We start from the raw sequence: 22,450 nt of genomic DNA, 5'->3' as shown, positions 1-22,450 counted from the left end.
CCAAACATTGATGTTAATGGGCGTTTGTTTCCCTTTGCAAAACGCAACCAAAAGCCAAAAACAAAAACAAAACTTTTTTTCTGCAAAACAACAAAATTAAATGTCATACTTGAAATTATAAATATCGTGAAGCGTAAACACTTTTGCCAAATTAATTTAATCCGAAAAGGGTTGATATGCCGTAAAACAAAACAACGGAACATGGTGAATAAATTAATTAAAAATTATCAACCAAACCAAACACTCCTAAACTAATTAGCAAATTAGTATTAATCTGTGAATACAGCTTGTAATCATAAAAGCGATAAATATGGACTAGATTGAATTTTTTTTGTTTCATTTTATACTAATGGGAAATAATAATAAACATTTAAGTATCTATAGCATTTCTAAGATATAAACAACTAGCAGGGAGACCCGACGTTGCCCAGAATTGAATGAGGATCATGCTACCATATTATATTGTCATAGAAATCAGTAACATCACATATTTCTCAATCAAACTGATTGATTTTCTGCTCTAGTAAGCGACCCGCCACGATGCACTTGCAGGAAAATTAACATGCCTCCCCGCAGTGACTTAGTTAATACCTGTTAATCTACCTTGCACTGTAGATAACCCACTCTTGATTTTATAAATTTATTTTATATAATTGCTTGAATTAAAGTTTAAAATGCAAAAGTCAAGTATCATGGTTCAGTTATGCTCTAACCAAGTTTTCAGTGAGTACGGATTTATTGCCGTTTATCAATAAAATGACAAATCAAAACCGCAGTTTATTTGACAATCGGACGCGTGGGTTCGAACAGGGTTGGATAGGCATATGGTGGTTACCGGATGATTCGTTGCATGCGCCTCACTTGTGTCACTCGACATCTTTTGGTACACGACTGCCGTCCGTTTATATTATAAACGATTGGCCCTTTGTTTAGCATTGACGTTTCTTGTCTTGCGTCAGAGGTCATAATATGGGGCGTTTTTTTTTTGTTCCGTTTGCATTTTTCGAGTCATCTTGCATCGCCCGAGAGTTATGTTACTCATCTTCATTATTAAATCTGGGATGTTCATACATGCATGTCTTTATATTTATATTTTTCATCATCGCTGTTTCTCTTTGCCGAGTTTTTTTTAGTAGCCGTCGACCGTCTCATCTGTTTAATTATCACGAATAAAACTTATTTCATGTTGAAAGTAAAACTAGGAAACGTAATGCAATGTTTTATTTGGAGATGATTCACTCAGGAGAGAGAGGGTAATGTTATTTTAGCTAATTATTAACTCCTAAAATTAATGTTCTAATTTAATGATATGTGTAGCTAATGCGTATCCTCTACACTCCCTGATATGTGTAACGCGCATGGACAGACATGAAAGTAACATTTGCTTTAGATTACAAGTTTTCCTCATTATTGGAGGTGTCTTCTTCGTACGGCTTCCATGGAGGGACTAATCTTAAAACTTTTGTTTTCTATCCGCTCGAAAATATGACCTCATTCTTGGTCGTATTTCTTCTTTTTTTTACGGTTTTTGAACTCTGCTCCCTGCATCAATTCCACGTCATGCCATCATGAACTCAGTGTGAGCCTTGTCAAAATTCATACTAGGTAACTAAATAGTTATCGATGCAATCGTAAATTCCTCTGTTCAAGAAAGGCCGGTATAACACCCCCCTTTGAAAATATCCCGTCTGGGATTAATAACGTTTTTGTTTTGGGTTTACCCTAATAATTCTGTTGATTTCCGTTTTCTGTTTGATCTGTTCTTCGGAGTTGTCTTTGGTATGGGCACCTAAAAAGTATCCAATACTGTGTCCATGATGTCCTCCTCGGGCGATCTGGTCACCTCACTGTTCGAGTATCTTTTCCGAATTTGGTTAGTGTGACGTTTGTGCATGAAGCCTGGTCCCTTAATCATGTAGACCATGTTGCCTATTTGTTTCTCAACAATGCCGGACTCCCAGAAAGTCTTATTATTTTTGTGAATCTTGTAGAAGACTCTTTCGCCAACTTTATACCGTTTTTTTTTATCGTTTTTTTTTTTTTTTAGGTTTGGCCTATCCTGGTTTGGTAACAATTTGTGAAAAATCGATCTAACCTTGCGTGCGAACATAACCTCAGTAGGTGTATTCGATATTTCGATGTTTGCATTCGAAGTGACTCTATAGACTTGTAAAAACTGTTGGATTTCACGCTAGGGATTATAATGTGCCAGAAACAAGTCAGGCGTTAAAGTCTCTTTAATTTCCCGAAATGCTTCTTCGCAGTCTTGCGTCCAGGCTCATTTTTGGTTTTTCCTTCACAGTTCATTTAAAGGCGACCTTAGTTTATGCATATTTGACCAAAATACACTGTAGTAATTTTCCAGACCTAAGAAACTTTGCAAAGACGTAATATTTTCTGAAGCAGGCATATTTTTTATTGCACTCGATCTATCTGGATCCGGCCTTCTTCTATGTTTATCGATGATTTTCTCCAAATATTTTATTTTCTCCATGAAAAATGTACATTTTTCCTTTTTTACTATAAATCCATAATCCTGGATCCCTTTTGAATACTTGGTTTACATTAGCTTTGTGTTGTTCTTTGCTAGCGCTTTTCATTAACACATCGTCAGGTACCCTACTGCGAAATCCAAACCATTTAACATAATGTCCATAATTTGCTGAAAAATCCCAGGAGCAATCTTGACCAAAACAGAAAGTCTGTTAAACTTGTAAAATCCCTTATGGGTATTAATACATAGCAGCTTTGACACTCCTCATCGACTGGAACTTGTAAGTACGCGTCACTGAGGTCGATTTTAGAAACTAAAATATTTCCCTCCACTCAGTTTCGCAAATATCTCTTCAGGGCTCAGAAAAGGATAATAGTGTTGGAATTACTAGCGCTATTTATAGTGCTAATCGGTGTAAATTCTTATGTTCAAGGAAGGCCGGTATAACAATTTTCTATGTATAAATACTGTTATTTATATTAGTTTGAAGTTTACCATTGTGTATATCAGGTAAACACTACATTCCTTTGATTTCATTACTATATATATATATATATATATATATATATATATATATATATATATATATATATGTATGTATATATATATATATATATATATATATATATATATATATATATATATATATATATATATAGTGACCTAGCAAGCAGGTTTACTTTTACTACTTCGGGTGAATTTTGCTTCGGATTTTTTTGCTTGGTCGTCTCCCCTGTGGCCATGCCAGGCCACTTATATATATATATATATATATATATATATATATATATATATATATATATATATATATGCATAATTTTTCGTTTTTAGTCTATTAATTTTACATCTATATATTAATACGATAGCGTTTTCTGTGTAACGGTTACATCCGAGTCGTTTAATTTTTATGTACTTCAATTTCTTGTCATAAAAAATTATACCAAGAATTCTTCATAAGTTTTTGCTTCGGTTTCGAAGATCACTTGAGTCATCTATTTTTTTTTTTTTTTTTTTTTTTTCATATATAAATTATTTTATCAAGAATTCTTAAGAAGTTTTGGTTTCGGTTTCTATTCTGGCTGAAGAAATTCAAGTTATATATATATATATATATATATATATATATATATATATATATATATATATATATATATATATATTGAATTAAATTGTAATTCAATGAATTTTGAATTTTAAAAAACTCTCATTGAAATGAAATGAAGTGGTTGAGCTTCATATCAAAGAATTTTTATTATTCTAAGTAAGACAAAGAATGCTTTAGAAAACAAAGCATTCTTTGTCTTGCTTAGAATAATAAAAAATATTTGATATGAAACTCAATATTTTAAAATTCATTGAATTACAATTTAATTTTTTGCTCTATCTTGCATATCGAGCAATTTTTGATTTAGATGGGATAACTTATAGAATATTGCTGCCAGTAATATTTTGTAAACCTACAATCTCACGTTTCCATAGAAACTGATTGTTAAATAAAAACTATTCTGAAGTATATATATATATATATATGTGTGTGTGCGTGTGTGTGTGTGTGTGTGTGTGTGTGTGTGCGTTATTTGTTTTTGTTTTTGCGATATGTTTTGAATGAATTCAATTATTTACGAAAGTGCATTTTTACCTAAATGCGAGTTGGGGATAATGTTCCCTTTAACCAATCTCGTACCCCCACATGGAGAGCGGTATATATATTGTTTTTAAAATATAATTATCCACTGACACGTTTTTCGTCGTCTACGACTGATCAGAGTGGATTTCATAAGTTTTTATTTCGGTTTCGATTCAAGCTAACTCACCCAAGTTATATGGATATATATATATATATATATATATATATATATATATATATATATATAAATCGTAACTTTATAACATATAAAAATCGATAGAACATTAGCTCTATAATAATATATACGAAATCTGCAAGAATTAAAATGGCTTATTTAAGCGTACTTTACAACCTGGTTATGTCGGAGGTCCCTGCTAGCTTGGATAAATACTTTTGAAGTTTTAATAAAATAGTTACAACAATATCAGAGCTAAATATCTCCAGAATGCCAACATCAATATATTACATATGAAACAGCCCTCTTTGGAATTTCCACAGGTCCCGCTAGTTAATATAATACTAATAATACTAATAATAACACAAACCCCTTTATATATATATATATATATATATATATATATATATATATATATATATATATATATATATATATCTTCACCATATTCCCTCTGCTTCACTTTTTTTGTTTTCAAGTAAGATTTTTGACTTACTTGTTGTTTCATCAAATACTTCTGCATGCAAAATCCGATCCGCATTTTGCCAATTCCTACCCTCTGATGAGAAGGAAAGTATTTCTTCGAAATTCCGCGGATTAAGGACTATCCATTTATCTAGTGTTTCCTTTTCAGATTAAATATGTTTTTAACTCATCTCAAAGTGTTTTTTAACATATTTATTAACTGTTTGCTCATATATATATATATATATATATATATATATATATATATATATATATATATATATATATATATATGTATGTATTGTTTAAAGAATTTGCTCACCAGACTCCTCTCTCAGTTTTTTGTCTACAAACATGCAAAGTAATACATAGGATGTTTGAACCCATGTGGAACTTTATATTTGGGTTTTAGCTGAAAAAAATCCGTGCAAAGGTTTGAAATTTTTTTAAAATGCAAAGACGGCATTACGAATATGCACGCGTAATGTGATAGCTATTCGATCATGTTTTAATTTTTAGCCTTACAGCAAAATCTCTTTCTATCTCAGACATTAACGTCAAAGGAAAAATAAATTGTAAGCTAAATCTTTTGGTTTCGATTCTCGTTGATAGCGAACCAATCATTTTGGGTTTTTTTTTTAACTTTTTAAATCAGTACTATATATTGGGTCCAATATAATCTATAATATAAATGTCACGTGTCTGTTAAATGTATGTATGTATGTATGTATGTATGTATGTATGTATGCATGTATTATTTTGAAGCTCGACCTTTCGGACGATAAATATCGAAAAATAGCCAAAAACAGTAATACCTTCACCCTCAACTTGCCACTTTTCTACACGGAGGAGTCACTTTTTTTCGCCGATATTTTCGAAATTCATCGCCTTTGTCTAGCCTTTATTTAAACCTATGTCACTTCCGATTTGGCGATGGGCACAACAGTTACCGCGTCATGTTATTTTTTTTTTCACTTTCTTTTCCTCCTTAGCGGTACGGGTTCGAACCTGCCTGTCTACTACCACTTTTTATTTTCCTCTTTTTTTTTTTTTTTGCTCAATCAACATCCTTACACACACCTCCACTTTCTTTTCCACCTTCGCAACGAGCTGCCTGCCTACGACATTTTTTCCCCTCAGCACAGACCTCCAAACACCCTAGCAGTGCCGAGAACCCAGTCTTGTATAATAATAAATACGAAATCTGTATTAATCAAAATAGCCTATTTAAGCCTATTTTATGCCTGGGCAATGCCGGGCGTTCTGCTTGTATATATATATATATATATATATATATATATATATATATATATATATATATATATGCACGCGTGTGTGTGTATAAACAGAATATCCTTTCTTTGTATTGTTTAAGGGTCTAATCAAAGGGAAGTAACTACGGATAGCATAACACGGAATTACGTTCGTTTTTAAGAGAGCGCCCATTTATAGTATAAAGAACAGTTGTATTTAGGTATGTATGTTGGGCTAAATTTCAAAAACGATAAATCACAGATCGACACGATTGTATTAATATATGTATATACTAGGTTTCCTTTCCCGTTTTATGGTAGCTTTCTTTCGAATCACATGCTGCGACTAGTGACAGTCATTGTCTGACTGTGATAACGACAAATAGCGAAAAAAAAAACGGAACATAAAAAATAATTTAAGAAAAAAAAAGAAAATGTTTTCTATTACCGAATAGAGGGAAAATGGCGGCGACTTTTCTGCGCGAGAAATCTAACGAGCAAGATATCCAAGAAACAATGGCGTCCGATCGTATTGCTGTTTACTTTCATTATTTCCTTTTTGTTTTATTCCAGCTTTTTTCAGTTTGTCGGCAAAGGGAATTAGAAAAATATAAAGGTACTAGCAAGCATTATATATTATTCGCTTCGTTAACGTTATTTATTGCAACGTATGTCCAATTATTTTTATGAAGACAGAAACAAAATTATTCTGTATTTGGTTTCAGATATTCTATGAAGAAAATATGTTTTCTTGAATGAGGAAGTAATATCATAACGATTATATAAATATATGTACATACTAGCTCTCCTTACCCAGCGTTTTCTGGTAGTGTATGTACAGAGTGGAACTATACAATTGTCGCTCTAAAAAAGACGACATGATTCCGTTTCCGTTTGATGAAAAGTAGTTTTGTTTTTTTGTTGCAGACCCTCTACTTCTTGACCAGTTGTATACAGATTCCAAAAAGCGACAGTAGACTTCTTTCGTAACTGAAAATGACACAATGTTCAACGAGTGAGATTGGAGATACGCCGCTGCACAACTCATGTCTCTACTGATCCAAGTTATAACAATAGAATCATCGCCACACCCTCAAAATGCAAATCCAGACGGTTCAATTCTTGAGGGCACAATTATGTGTGCTAGATACAGGTGTATTGTAGAAAGATTTATTCTTGTTTGATATAAGTGTTTTGTGGAAAGAATTATGTGTTTTTGACATAAGTGTTTTGTGGAAAGACTTATGGGGGTTTTATATAACTATTTTGTGGAAAGAAATGTGGGTTTTATATAAGTGTTTTGTGGAAAGAATTATGTGTTTTTGATATAACTGTTTTGTGGAAATAATTATGTGTTTTTGATATAAGTGTATTGTGGAATGAATTATGTGTTTTTGATATAAGTGTTTTGTGGAAAGAATTATGTGTTTTTGATATAAGTGTATTGTGGAAAGAATTATGTGTGTTTGATATAAGTGTTTTGTGGAAAGAAGTATGTGTGTTTGTTATAAGTGTTTTGTGGAATGACTTATGTGGGTTTTATGTAAATATTTTGTGGAAAGACATGTGGGTTTTATATAAGTGTTTTGTGGAAATAATTATGTGTTTTTGATATAAGTGCTTTGTGGAAAGACTCATGTGTGTTTTATATAAGTGTTTTGGAGAAAGAATTATGTGTGTTTTATATAAGTTTTTTTGTGGAATAATTATGTGGGTTTTATATAAGTGTTTTGTGGAAATAAGTATGTGTTTGATATAAGATTAAAATATAAGATTTTGTGGAAAAAATTTTGCATGTTTTATATAAGTGTTTTGTGGAAGAATTATGTGTGTTTGATATAAGTGTTTTGTGGAAATAAGTATGTGTTTGATATAAGTGTTTTATGGAAAATATTATGTGTATTTGATATATATGTTTTGTAGAGAGAGTTGTGTGTGTTTGATATAAGTATTTTGTGGAAAGAATTATGTGTGTCTATGTAAGTGTCGTGTGAAAAGAATTATGTGTGTTTGATATAGGTGTTTTGTGTAAAGAATTATGTGTGTTTATATATAAGTATTTTGTAGAAAGAATTATCTGTCTTTGATATAAGTGTTTGGTGGAAAGACTTTTGTATGTTTGATATAAGTGTTTTGTGGAAATAATTTTGTGTGTTTGATATAAGCGTTTTGTGGAAAGACTTATGTGTGTTTGATATACGTGTTTTGTGGAAAGAAGTATGTGTGTTTGTTATAAGTGTTTTGTGAAAAGGCATGTGGGCTTTATATGTGTTTTGTGGAAAGAATTATGTGTTTTTGATATAAGTGTTTTGTGGAAGGACTTATGTGTGTTTTAGATGAGTGTTTTGTGGAAAGAATTATCTGTGTTTGATATAAGTGTTTTGTGGAAAGACTTATGTGTGTTTGATATGAGTGTTTTGTGGAAAGAATTATTTGTGTTTGATATAAGTGTTTTGTGGAAAGACTTATGTGTGTTTGATATAAATGTTTTGTGGAAAGAATTATTTGTGTTTGATATAAGTGTTTTGTGGAAAGAATTATTTGTGTTTTTGATATAAGTATTTTGTCGAAGGAATTATGTGTTTTTGATATAAGTGTTTTGTGGAAATAATTGCGTGTGTTTTATATAAGTGTTTTGTGGAAAGACTTATGTGTGTTTTATATAAGTGTGTTGTGGAAATAATTATGTGTGTTTGATATAAGTGTTTTGTGGAAAGAATTATGTGCGTTTGATATAAGTGTTTTCTGGAAATACTTATGTGCGTTTGATATAAGTGTTTTGTTGAAAGAATTGTGTGTGTTTGATATAAATGTTTTGTAGAAGTAATTGTGTGTGTTTGATATACGTGTTTTGTGGAAAAGATTATGTGTGTTTGAGATAAGTGTTTAGTTGAAAGACATGTGTGTTTGATATAGGTCTTTTGAAAAAAAAATATGTGGGTTTGATATAAGTGTTTTGTGGATAGAATAATGCGTGTTTGATAAAAATGTTTTTTGGAAAGACTTATGTGTGTTTGATATAAGTGTTTTGTGGAAAGAATTATGTGTGTTTGAGATAAGTGTTTTGTGGAACGACTTATGTGTGTTTTATATAAGTGTTTTGTGGAAATAATTATTTGCGTTTGATATAAGTGTTTTCTGGAAAGAATTATGTGCGTTTGATATAATGTTTTGTGGAAAGACTTATGTGTGTTTTATATAAGTTTTTTGTGGAAAGAATTATGTGTGTTTGATATAAGTGTTTTGTGGAAAGAATTATGTGTGTTTGACATAAATGTTTTGTGGAAAGAATTATGTATGTTTGATATAAGTGTTTTGTGGAAAAGAATATATGTGTTTGATATGTGATGGTCTTTCTTCTGAACCGATTAGATTCGAAGTAGATACAACGGTGTCGGCACTATTATCTCTCCAATTTGTTCTTGAGAAGGCCACATATGTGCGCTAGTATGCTTTAAATTCTATTAAAAAAAAAAACAATATAATGTATTTTTACGTTACACTCATTCTGCCACATAACGAAGAACGTTGTTTGAATGAAAGAGTATGAGTGACTCTTTAAACGTTAAGAGTTTGACAAAACCAGGTAACTTTTGAGCTAAAATTTCCTTTTTCTTTCCTGACGATATTTCTTATAAGAAAAGACGTGTCCAAGGCGGCGCATCCCTAGGAGAGCACATTATGTAACTGGAGCGAGAATAATCCATCAGTGTACCTCTCTCTCTTTCTCTCTCTCTCTCTCTCTCTCTCTCTCTCTATTTTCCTTATTTTTACATAGGAGTCACAACTTATCAAGGCTCGGAGGCCACTCGAGGATAAAGGTTAATGCGTGTACATTGGTCAAAGGGGAAATGTCGTAGTATTCGTTAGTAGTGGAAACTTAAGGGGATTGCTCATCAAGAACTTGTTTACGTTGGACTTGAATGCAACTATATTGAAGTCAGTTGAAAAGCAGGAAAACGGAATAGAGTTCCACAGTCGTACAGTTCTAAGAAAGAAGCTTGGTTCATAGAATCTACGTTTAGGTTTATGTACAGATAAATGTGGCGGGAATCATTAATAGTGCTTTCATCTAAACGAGTGTTTTTTGTGAAAGTCAGGAGAGGAGGGGGGCATAGATTAGAGCTCATGGGAGAACTTGCCATGAAAATAACGATAAAGCAGAGACAGGCTCGCAACGTCTCTTCTGTTGGAAAGAGGTTGCAGAGAAGAGAAAAAAGCATCCCCCACTACGCCACGAAGTCTATTTTTAACTCTGTCAAGCCAGGATAAGCTATTTCTAGCAGCTCCTGCCCAGATGTGACAGCAATACTCCATCCTTGGACATACCTGGCTCTTATATAGGTAGAGAATTGTATCAGCTATTCATTTAGTTCAATAAAGTCAGATGTGTTGGCTCTAATTTGAAGTTGATGCAACACCAAAACACTAAGAAACACTTACGTTGAAATCTGGATTTTTATAGGGCTTATTTTTATACAGGAATCACTTCTTATGAAGGCCAAGAGGCCACTCGAGGATAAAGGTTAAAGAGTGCACAGTAGTAAAAGGGATAATGCAGTAATCGCCAGAAGTGTAAATTTGGTAAATTGGATTAATTGAGGGGAACAGCTCATCAAGAACTTGTTTACGTTGGACTTGAAGACGACCATATTGTAATCACCTGGAAAACAGGAAAACGGAAGAGTTCCACAGGTGTGCAGTTCTAAGAAAGAAGCTTTGTTCATGGAATCTACGTTTAGGTTTACCCACAGATAAAGTGGGGAAAATTATTGATAGCGGTTTCAAGTAGACGAGTGTTTCTCGTGAATGTTTGGCGAAGCGGTGATTGGGTCTCAAACGAGCATTTACCATGAAAATAATGATGAAGAAAAGACAGTATCGCAACGTCTCTTCTGTTAGAAAGAGGTTGCAGGGAAGAGAAAACGACATCCTCCACTAGGCTACGGAGTCTATTTTGAACTCTGTCAAGGCAGGATAAGTCTTTCTAGCAGCTCCTGTCCAGATGTAGCAACAATACTCTATATTTTGACGTACTTATATATACCTCTGCTTTTTATGCTATGGTTGTACTTCACTTTGTAATAAACCTTTGTTTAAAATATTAAACATCGGCGGTCGAGTGAATGGATCCACAGATTAGCAAGAACTTATGTTTTTGACGACGACGATGACGATGATGGCAAGGATGTATAATGGTTCCTACACACAGTAAGATAAGACAAATCGTAACAATGGACGTGTTTAGATATTAAAAGAGTATTTAAAACCAAGCGCGACATGCAAGCATGCGAACAACCGAGCAGAGAGTGTGTGGACATATCTCACAGAGTTATTTAAAGTTAAGCTTTATATATTTATAAGAAGTATATTCCAGGCATGCGAAACCATTGAAAATGCAAATTAACAATGTTATTTAAAGTTAAGCGCGAAAAATCGATAAAATTGCGAGTGTAGATTTCATGGACGTATTTAAGAATATTATTCGAAAAAACTTAAGTGTCACAGATTGATATACCAACACACGGGGTTTTGTGACGGAAAAATTGAAATGATATTCCTAACTTAAGCGTGACAGACCGACGGAATTTCTATTTCAAACTTGAGACTGTGAAAATGTTATTTCGAACTTCAACCTGATAGACTGACAAAAATGCTACTACGGCGGTAAGCATCACTGGGTGATGAAAATGTTGTTTCGAACTAAGCTTCACAGACTGTTCTGAATTTAAATGTCACCGACCCGATGAAAATGCTATTTGGATCTTATGCTTCATAGACCAACAAAAATGAGATTTTGAACTTAAGCACCACAGCCCAGACCACTGGACCGATCATGACCAAACCTGACAAAAATGTTGTTTTGAATTAATTACCACAAACCACGAAAATGAGATTTGGAACTAAACGTCACAGACTGTGCCGAACTAAAGTGAAACGGAGCGATGAAAATACCATTTGGATCTCGACTGTCACAAACCAACAAAAAATATATTTTAAAGTTAAGTTTCACAGATAAAAAAAAAAAAAATGCTGCTTCAGACTTTACGGATTGTACGAAAATGTTATTAAGTGATGGAAAAAATTGCTTTTTCGAACTTAGCTGTCACAAGCAGACGAAACGATATTTCAAAGTTGCCCTTGACAAATTTATTTTTGTTCGTTTTTTATTTTTATTTCATTTCTGTGAGGAAATCGCGCGAGACAAAACATGAAGCCGCTTGATGTAAGAAGCTAACAAGCACGAAAGCTGATTATTGAACCCAGTCTTAGAAAGACCAATTCTATAGGTAGAAGGAAAACAGATGTTTTTGTTTTTTGAGTTTTTTTTACACAGGAATCACCAATTATCAAGGCCCGGGAGCCATTCGAGGATAACGGTTAAAGAGTGCATAGTAGTCAATGTTATTATAGCGTAGTAAACATAAGTAGTGGGAATTTTGTAAATTGGATTACTTAGGGGGACGATTCATCAAGAACTTGTTTACGTTGGACTTGAAGACGATCAGGTTGTAGTCAGCTGGAAAGCAGGCAATCGGAACAGAGTTCCACTGGAGTGCAGTTCTAAGAAAGAAGCTTTGTTCATGGAATCTACATTTATGTTTGGGAACAGATAAAGAGTGTGGGAAATTATTAATAGTGGTTTTGACTAGACGAGTGTTTCTCATGAAAGTTTGGCGAAGGCGGGGGGGCATAGATTGAAGCTCAGTTAAGAATTTGCCATGAAAATAACGCTAAAGCAGAGACAAGCTCGCAACGTCTCTTCTGTGGGAAAGAGGTTTCAGAATGCGTAATCAACTAACAGACAGACCGAATAACAGACGGACCGAGTCATTGATATGGATGCGTGGACGAGTCTAAAAGCAATTTTTTATGAAATAGACTTTTATGATTATCGTTAGTTCTGAATCGACTATAACTCATACAGCCTCGTCGTTTTTCGTTTCTTTTGCTTTTGTAAGATCGAAAATATCCGCACCTCAAACTTGTATTGCAGCCACCATAAACGCCGGCGAGGCGTGTAATGGAAGATGTGAAGAGTGCGGGTTAACTAAGTGAGATAACTTAGCAGAAGTAACCGGGCACTTATGGGGAAAGAAACGTAACAAAACAAAAAGGCGGGAAAGAGAGCAATTGCTTAAGAAAATCAAATAAGGTTTATTGAATATCGTTACGTAGACGCCATTTTAGTTAGATCTCGATCCAACGAAGAGGTCACACAGCGTCTAAAATCGACGATAAAAAGACGCAGTAGAAAAAAAAACTCTGCTAATGGATTTCTTCCATTTGCTAATATCTATATAATACTAGCAGACTGACCGACATTGCCCGATCGTAAACTACGCATAAAAATTATATTTTAATTCATGTGGAGTCCTTATTTATTATGACAGTCAATTCTCTGTTGATAACAATCCAATCTATATATTAATACCATAGTACCTTTAACGTACGTACGTACGTACGTACATACGTACGTGTGTCACGGCTTTCCAGATTATAAATTATTCGATCCAGAAGTTCTATTTATAAAAAAAAGGAAGATAGAAAATAATAATATATTACGAACATTAAATTAGTATATAGCTACGCAAATGTAATGTCCGTAGTACGTTATCACTTCCATCTTCTTTTTTAATAGATAGGATCTCCCGATCACCTAAGATGCAATGTCAAAAATGAAAATTAAAAAATGATGTCGCTTTTGCGTGGTACTTAAAACTAAGATATATTTTCTTGATCTTCTGACTTGGATCCAAAGGTAATATCTGTTCTGTCTAAAGATGGTATAACGGTTAGAGTGGAAATATGTCACAGACTCCTACAAGGATATTGGACATAAACCGCAATAAACAGATACATTCTGACACTACATTAACCAGATTCTTTTATAGGGCTACAATAATATTGCAATGTTGGCCTTCGGGACAAGATCAAAGTGTAGTATCTGTTCCGGCAGATGCTGCACTTAAGATAATTTGTACCAGTCAATGGAGGGGAAACCCTCTATACTGGGACAATTATTATTTTTGGTAACCAGAGTGCCCCCTTTTTGGGGAGCTGGTTTTTACCTCACATTAAAAACGGCCTTGTGCCTAATTTGCTCAGTGGGGGAGCAAATAAATACCATCTGTTCCGGCAGATACTGCACTTAAGATGGTGTGTACCAGTCAATGGAGGGGAACCCCTCTATACTGGGACAATTATTATTTTTGGTAACCAGAGTGACCCCTTTTAGGGGAGCTGGTTTTTACCTCACATTAAAAACGGCCTTGTGCCTAATTTGCTCAGTGGGGGAGCAAATAAATACCATCTGTTCTCTCAGTTACTAAACTTGACCCACCACCGGGCTTTCGGGCTAGGTTAAGGTGTTTTTTCTTACTAACCTTTGTTAGCAAGGACCGACCCCCTCCTTTGGGGAGTCAGGACCTAGAGGACCGACTCCACATTTGTGGGAGCTTGGACCCGGAAACCGATCCCCTCTTTTGGGAGACTGGAATCTCGGGACCAACACCACTATCGCTGGTAGTTGAGACCTGCTTTTTTCATTTGTTGTTTTTGCATGTTGTTTTTTTCTTCGTTTCGGTCTCACTTCTCGAGACTGGGATGGTCTAATTTCTCCACACTTAATTGCCTGAGCAGCACTCTGACCTGCAAGGCCCAAACTTTGTCTATCTTCGCTGCTCTCCCAGTGGATCGAGCAGACAGGGTTCCCTTTCTCGCTTCCGTTGGGGTAAGTTAGTGGGTAGGGTGACGTGGGGTAGGGCGGGTGCTTCGTTTCTGCTCCCCTCTGTGGGCAGGGATGCCTATCCCCTCTCTCTCTTAATTGCGACGCGGCACTCTGACCCGCTAGCACCCACTGCGTCTTTCTTCTCTGCTCTCCCCCCTTGCGGGGGGATCTGAGCTGCTAACCCGACATCCCCGTGAGGGGAAGTCAAAAACTCTAATTTCTTCAAAGTCCCCTCCTCCCCCTCCATTCCCCTGGGTTTTCTTTTCCCCCACTACACTTTGGTCCGCGCCAGCGGCCAGTGCAACCGCCACGATGCCAGGCAGGAGGGGTACGTCACCCCAAATGCGCAGCATCTCAACTGCGAACGACTCCCTATGTGAGGGAGCTGATGCATCTCCCGGCGAGACGGCGCCAGGAAACAAGGTAGGGCCCCGGCGCGCTGCGACCTTGGAAGAAAGCGGGAGGGTAGGGCCGCAGCCCGCGGCGACCCCCCAAAAAGCACCTGCAACCGCTCCCCACGAGGGCAACCCAGCAGAAAAAGCTGCCGTTAAGTCACTAGCTGGGGAAAGTGCAGAACCCAGCCAACCAGCTGCACCCAAGGACGGCAGAACCAAGGGAGGAAGACCAGGGAACCCATCCCCCGCTCCCCCAAAGGGCGACTCCCCAACAGAAAAGGAGGAAAACAGCACCGCGGACCAAACCGAGGCGCTGGATGAAGATGTAATAGCCTCCATCTGCTCACTATTCGGCGGAGAAGACAGTGATTGGCCCCCCAACACTCCCCAAGAGGACCAAATACGGAAAAAGGGTGACTCTCCGGCCAGTGGTAACAAAAGCAAGCTGGAAGGAGAGACACCCTTGACAGTACCCACCAAGGCTCCAGCTGGGAACACGGCACCAGAAGGGGAGACACCTCCATCCCCCAAGGGGACAGCCACCCAGCAAAGGAAGAAAATAAGAAAGGGGAGCAGCCCGGAAAGCAAACCAAGCCAGGACGAAACAATGCCAAAAACACAATGGCCTACTTTGCCTGGTAACGGGCCAGTTCCGAAACCAAAAAGGCCCATAAAAAGGGGAGAGCCCCACAACACCAGCTACGCCCCCCAACCCGAGTCCAGCTGACACCCACCAGGATGGAGGACCGGCATGGGGCCCCAAAGAGCAGCAAGGGAAGTTGACGCCCAAAGACTACAGAGCACTCTTCGACTCCACTTACAAGGAGTATACCCAGGGGAACAACATCCAACCCCTCCCGGGTCAAGTGGAAGTTCTAGAGAAAAGAGTGCTCTCGCTGATAACTTCAGACACCAAGACAAGGGGTCTGACGGGCGTCAACAAGGACACCATGATGAACGTGTTGCTGGAACAGAACATTCCCGCCAACTACATCTGTAGAAGGAGTTACGCACAGTGGGATGTTCTGCTCCCCACCTCCGAAGACGCAGTCAGGCTGTCCAGGACCTGCCATCAGAGCAGGAACATAAAGCTCCAACCCATCTATATGAACAAGAGGAGAGCAAATGTTTCTGCTCTAAACGTCCCCTGCTATATGGAGGCCAAACAACTGGGGGCTATCCTAAGCCAGTATGGGGACGTAGAGGAAGTCACCCCGGTCCGCGGATTAAGAAACATCATGACCGGGGACTACAAAGTACAGATGGTCCTGGACAAGGCTGGATTCTACGCCATCCCAGCCACACTCAAGTTCGGAGAGTGGACACTCTCCCTTATAGTGGAAGGGAGGAGGCCTCATTGCTGGCTGTGCACACAACAAGGGCATATGGCGAAGGACTGTCCGAAGAGGAATGGAGGGAAGAAGCCCACAAAAGCGGCGGGAACAAGCGTGACAACAAATCAAGCCGCTGCTCCCGCGCCGGCCGCAAATCCTCCAGAGGCACCGACAGGCTGGGTGACGGTCGTAAAGAAAGGCAAGATCAACAAACAGCCATCCTTGCAGACAGTCACCCAAGACCAAGAACAACCGAAGAGCGAGACGGAGAAAATGGACACACAGACACCCTCCTCCTCAAACAAGAGGAAACTACCAGAATCTGAGGAGGAGGCCGCGTCAGAGGCAGAGGAAGAGACAACAACAGTCTCTATGGCCCTGAGCGCAACAGAGATCAGGAGGGCCAGGAGGAGGAAAAGCCGCAAGACACGCGCAAACCCTCCTACCCCCACTGAGACTGAGAAGGACTCCCTCGCAACAACAACACAGGATGAGCCCCCTGTGATCCCAACACCCCAGCAACCCGAACAACCTTCCCCCTCTCCCATAAAGGCCCCAAGAAACTCTTCCCGCCCCTCATCCCGTGACAGGAGCCAAAAAGAAGAAAACGAGCAGGCTACCCCCTCCCCAAGCGCTCAGCCTCCCAATCAACCAAAAGAGGTCCCCTCCCCCACTCCCAAAGTCCGCACTGAACGGACCAAAAAGCTCCCCTTCCTGCCAGGAAGCAGGATTTGTGAAACAGACCCTCTCCAACCGGCTCCGGACCTTAAAGGACAACAGAAGGTCCGGTACAATAAACTTAAAAACTTTGAAAAAGTCGGTGGAGACCTAGTAACAGACCCCACTAAATTCAAGGACGCTCCCTTGTTGACCACTTTCGTTAGGGTCGACAAGGACGCTAGGACTGGAGGAATGTGGGCAATGATTAAGGCAGCGAAGAATGCGATCCCAGGCCAGCAGCTGGTGGATAGGGACCATCCTTCACTGACCAACATTTTCTTTAAATGTGAGGGTAGAATCCCCATGTATGTACACCCATCGCTATACAGGGCACTCAAACTAACCTTCCCCCTGGACGTGGGGGGCGTGGCCAAGGATGGATCACCTTCATCGGATTTACTTACCGGCAGCCTTGGCCAGGCCTGCCATGTCCTCACTGCCCAGGATTTCAGACCCGTCTGTGACAGTGCTTGAGGTAAGTGATCATGTCTTTGAACTTGGCTACATTGAATGTGAGGGGCATCAGGTGTCGAAGCAAGGCCTCGCGCGTTGTGAGAGACTTGGTGTCCCTCAAGGTAGATATTGCCGCTATCCAGGAGACCCACTTTGTTTGTGACGGGGATTGTCAGGTGCTGGTAAACGATTACGATGTCTACTCAGCATATGGCAATACCTATAGTCGTGGAATCTCCTTGCTAGTGAGTCGCACCCTGTCAGCGTCGGTGAATGTTGTTCACGCAGGCGAGGACGGGCGGGCGCTTGTTGTTGATGTTGCTGTTAATTGTAGTGTTTTTCGGATTGTTGCTGTTTATGCTCCCAATGCTGCTGTAGAGAGGGCAACCTTTTTTCGACGGTTGGAGGGCTTCTTAGTGGATCCGGAACGGTTAGTTTTAATGGGGGATTGGAATGCAATCCTTGATCCCAAAATAGATAAGGTCGGGGGGACTAGCGGGTCGGCGTGGTGTGACAGCAGTCTGTCTGACCTGATGGCCTCGTGCGATCTCGTCGACAGATTTCGTCTGGATCATCCGGGGCGGGAGATGTGGACGTGGCATCCTGTAGTGCCTTCCCATCCAAGCACTTACTTGGATCGGATGTTAGTTAGAAGAGGCGATGTAGACTTCCTATCTTGCCCCACGTTCCACTTGCTAGGACACTCGGACCATAAACTTTTTATGGCCCGTTTGAGCTTAAGTGCTAGGCCTAAACTGGCCGGATACTGGAAGTTCAACAGCACCTTGTTGGAGCTGGAGGACTACCGGTTGAAGGTCACTGAGCTAATTCAGCGGGCTTTAGTGGGGGCGGTTACAGGGAGTAAGTGGTGGGTTAGTCTCAAGGCCAAAATTAGGCGCTTCTCTGTCCAGTATAGCCAACGCCTCGCGATAGATAAGGCTAAGGCAAAGAAGCGTTTAGAGGATAAGCTGACCCGGGAGGTGGAGGGGGGGGACCCCCTAGAGTTAGCACTAGCTAAACAAGATCTCAACCGCTTGGCTAGCGAGCGGTATGAAGGTCAAGTAGTTAGGGCTAGGTTAAAGAAAGTTTCTAACGAGGCTGTGAATGTTGACGCTGTTGAGCGTAAGGCTGCTTTAAGGCGTGGTTCGGATGGGTACATTCGTAAAGTACATAACCTGGAAGGACACCCCTTAGTATCGACTCGGGAGATCTGCGAGGGGTTTCGGGAGCATCTATCGGTGCGCTTCACCCAACTACCCGGACTCAGGGTTGATGAGTTTGGCAGCTATTTGGCTGACTCGCCCCGCCTCACGGCGGCTCGGGCGGCTAGCTGTGATGGTCTTATTACTGAATATGAGGGCATTACTGCGTTGAAGCAGGTCGGCTATAACAAATCCCCGGGGCTTGATGGTTTACCCTACGAGTTTCACTTGAGGCTGTCGCCCATGTTGGTCCCTATTCTGAAGGATATGTTCAACCATTGGTTTGCCGAGGGTTCCATCCCTGGACAGGTGACCAAGGGTGTGATCACATTGCTGAGGAAAGGTCAACGGCATGGTGGGAGGGAAAACTTTGATGATTTTAGGCCCTTGACTCTGCTAAACACAGAGTTAAAGATTTTGGCAAAGATTCTTGCGAATCGCCTGCAGGTTGTCATCACTGACTTGATCGAACCGGACCAGACTTATGCTGTGAAGGGGAGATCGATTCAAGACAATTTGCACTTGATACGCTCGATCATAGAGGGGACAGAAGACGACGCCGAAGCCGTGCTGATCAGTTTGGATCAGTCCAAGGCATTCGATAGGGTCGACCATCGGTTCCTAGGATCTGTGCTAGAGGCCGCCGGATTTAATCCGGACTTCCGCAAGTGGATCTTTGTTCTGTATGACAGGCCGACGGTAGCGGTGCAGATCAACGGTAAGCTGTCGGAGTCATTCGCTGTCTCTCGGTCGGTGCGACAGGGTTGTCCGCTGTCGCCTCTGTTGTATGTCCTGGCGTTGGAACCCCTCCTTCGCAAGTTAAGGGACGAGGCGGCTACACCAGTCCTGCGCGGAATAGCTCTCCCTGGAGGCACACGAGCCAGGGTTTCCGCGTTCGCCGATGACGTCACCGTGTTCGTGTCTTGCCTCACGGACATTCAAGCGGTGGTCGAGGCGCTCGCTCGATACGAAGAAGTAACAGGGGCCATCTTCAACCGTAGCAAGTCTGTTGGCCTGCGGTTGGGGGCCTGGACCGGGGTAAACTCGCTTCCAGGTATTTTCAGCTGGACCGATGGACCGGTCCGCATTCTCGGTGTCTGGTTTGGACCGGGACTTCAGCTGGAAAAGAATTGGTCGGAAGTACAGTCTAAGGTCAAATCGTCAGTAAAGACTTGGATTGGAAGGAAATTGTCCTTGAAGGGTCGGGCGGAGGCGTGTGCTACATACGTCTTTCCGCTCATCCTTTACCGTTTGTCTGTACTTCCTCTCCCTGCAGAACGACTAACCCGCTTACAAGGGCGCCTCGATTCACTTTTGTGGAACGAGGGTAAGCATTATGTCTGCAGAGAGGTCTGTGTTCAAAGTCCGAGCGAGGGGGGCCTGGGTCAGCCCAGTCTCTTGTGTCATAGAAACGCTGAGAGATTGGCTTTCCTGGGTCGTTCGCTTGAAGGAGACGCTCCTTGGGTCCCTGTGGTTGAGAACTCGTTTCCCAATCTCAAACCCAACCCTTCGGTAGAAGGTCGTCGTAGACCGAAGGGGGAGTCCAAGTTCTTCTCCGAATGCCGAACCGCTCTTAGAGCTTTGCCGGGGACCAATGTCCTCGATCAGCCAAGGAAGAAACTGTATCGGGATTTAGTGGAGGGGACCGCGAAGGATCCACTTTGTAGGCGGATGGGATGGTCGATGGAGGTTGTCCGTTCTCAATGGTGTTGGGCGCCGGGACGGGAGGTTCTGAATAACTCGGAATTCTCCCTGACTTGGCGACTGGTCCGAAATGCGCTGCCCCTCTTCGACGTACTTTTCCGGTATAAAGAACATATCAGTCGCTTCTGTCCGCGCTGTGACGAACGCGAGCCCGAAACAATCGAGCACGCGTTTTTTAGTTGCAGCCAGATACAGCCCCTATTAAAGTACGTCGAGGGGGTAACAGCTCGCATCGATGCCGAGTGTCTGCTCGATCTCGACGTAGGAACTTTTGTGTACAACATGGAGCCGCCGTTCCCCAGGGAGGAAAGTTTGGTTTTCCTGGCGATCCTAGCAGTAGCGCGCATGACCATTTGGATCGTGCGCCTCAAGTTGGTCCACGAAGGGACATCTGTTCCTGATCGGGATCTGATCGTTTACTTTAAACATTTGCTTAAAGTAAAGATCAGATGCGATTGGAAGAGGTTGCCTAGAGTGGAATTTGACAAGAGGTGGGTGCACAGCACTAGTTTGTGCATCCGTCGAGGAGCCAAGTTTCAATACGTGTTCCGTCCTTAGGCATGGCATGGGCGGTGCTGGGTCCTACGGAACCCATCCCGCCTAGGTTAGCATTATAAGTTCAGTAAAGTAACTCTTGACTGGTGGTACAAACGAGATCCTGTTCCTGATTTTATTTTTTGGTATTAGAGAACCTCTGAGTCTGCCCAACCCCCCCTGCTCCTCATCTTTATTTTCTGATGCCCCCGATCATCCCCCTACTCAGAGGTCACCTTCCTACCCCCTCCATCCGTTGCTTTATTTTCTCCCACCTCCATTAAGGCCACTTCCCCAAACCCCATTAGGGATGCTCTGCTTGTTTTCGGTTCCCCGGAAAACAGTGGGGGATCTAGCCACATAGAATAGTACAGGGGGGTCTTACTAACAACACATTAGTAGTTTTTTCTTTATTTTTGAAATGAACACTTTCATTAGTTTTTTCCCACTCCACGAACATTTTATGCCAATTAATTCAAGAACTCTTTCTAATGAAATCGAACTTTATTTTCTCACACATACACACACACACAAAAAAAAAAAAAAAAAAAAAGAAAAATGCACACACAACATACAGAAATGAATATACAAATTGTACATAGTTAAATTTTACATTGAACGCTGGGGTTATTAGTTAGATTAGGATCCACAGAGTGATTGAGGTATTTTGGTAAATGTTGCCAGTCAAGAGTAAGACTTCAAAGTCTCATCTGTTACATAGTCAAAAAGACCCTGTACCCTCCCCCTCCCAATTTCTTGTAGGGCCTTGTGCCTAATTTTGTTGAATTGAATTTTTTGTACGTTTTTTATGTTCAATTATTTCTTTCTCAATAAAATATATAAACAAGATCAAAGTGTAGTATCTGTTCTCTCAGTTACTAAACTTGACCCACCACCGGGCTTTCGGGCTAGGTTAAGGTGTTTTTTCTTACTAACTTTTGTTAGCAAGGACCGACCCCCTCCTTTGGGGAGTCAGGACCTAGAGGACCGACTCCACATTTGTGGGAGCTTGGACCCGGAAAGCGATCCCCTCTTTTGGGAGACTGGAATCTCGGGACCAACACCACTATCGCTGGTAGTTGAGACCTGCTTTTGTTGTTTTTTTTGCATGCGTTTTTTCTTCGTTCCGGTCTCTTCCCTCTAGAGACAGGGGATGGTCTAATTCCTCCACACTTAATTGCCTGAGCAGCACTCTGACCTGCAAGGCCCAAACTTTGTCTATCTTCGCTGCTCTCCCAGTGGATCGAGCAGACAGGGTTCTCTTTCTCGCTTCCGTTGGGGTAAGTTAGTGGGTAGGGTGACGTGGGGTAGGGCGGGTGCTTCGTTTCTGCTCCCCTCTGTGGGCAGGGATGCCTATCCCCTC

Source organism: Euprymna scolopes, chromosome 25 (genome assembly GCF_053919585.1).
Source record: "Euprymna scolopes isolate OS-2025 chromosome 25, ASM5391958v1, whole genome shotgun sequence".
Taxonomy (NCBI): domain Eukaryota; kingdom Metazoa; phylum Mollusca; class Cephalopoda; order Sepiida; family Sepiolidae; genus Euprymna; species Euprymna scolopes.
The sequence above is the reverse complement of the archived record's forward strand: the minus strand, read 5'-3'. Positions refer to the sequence as shown.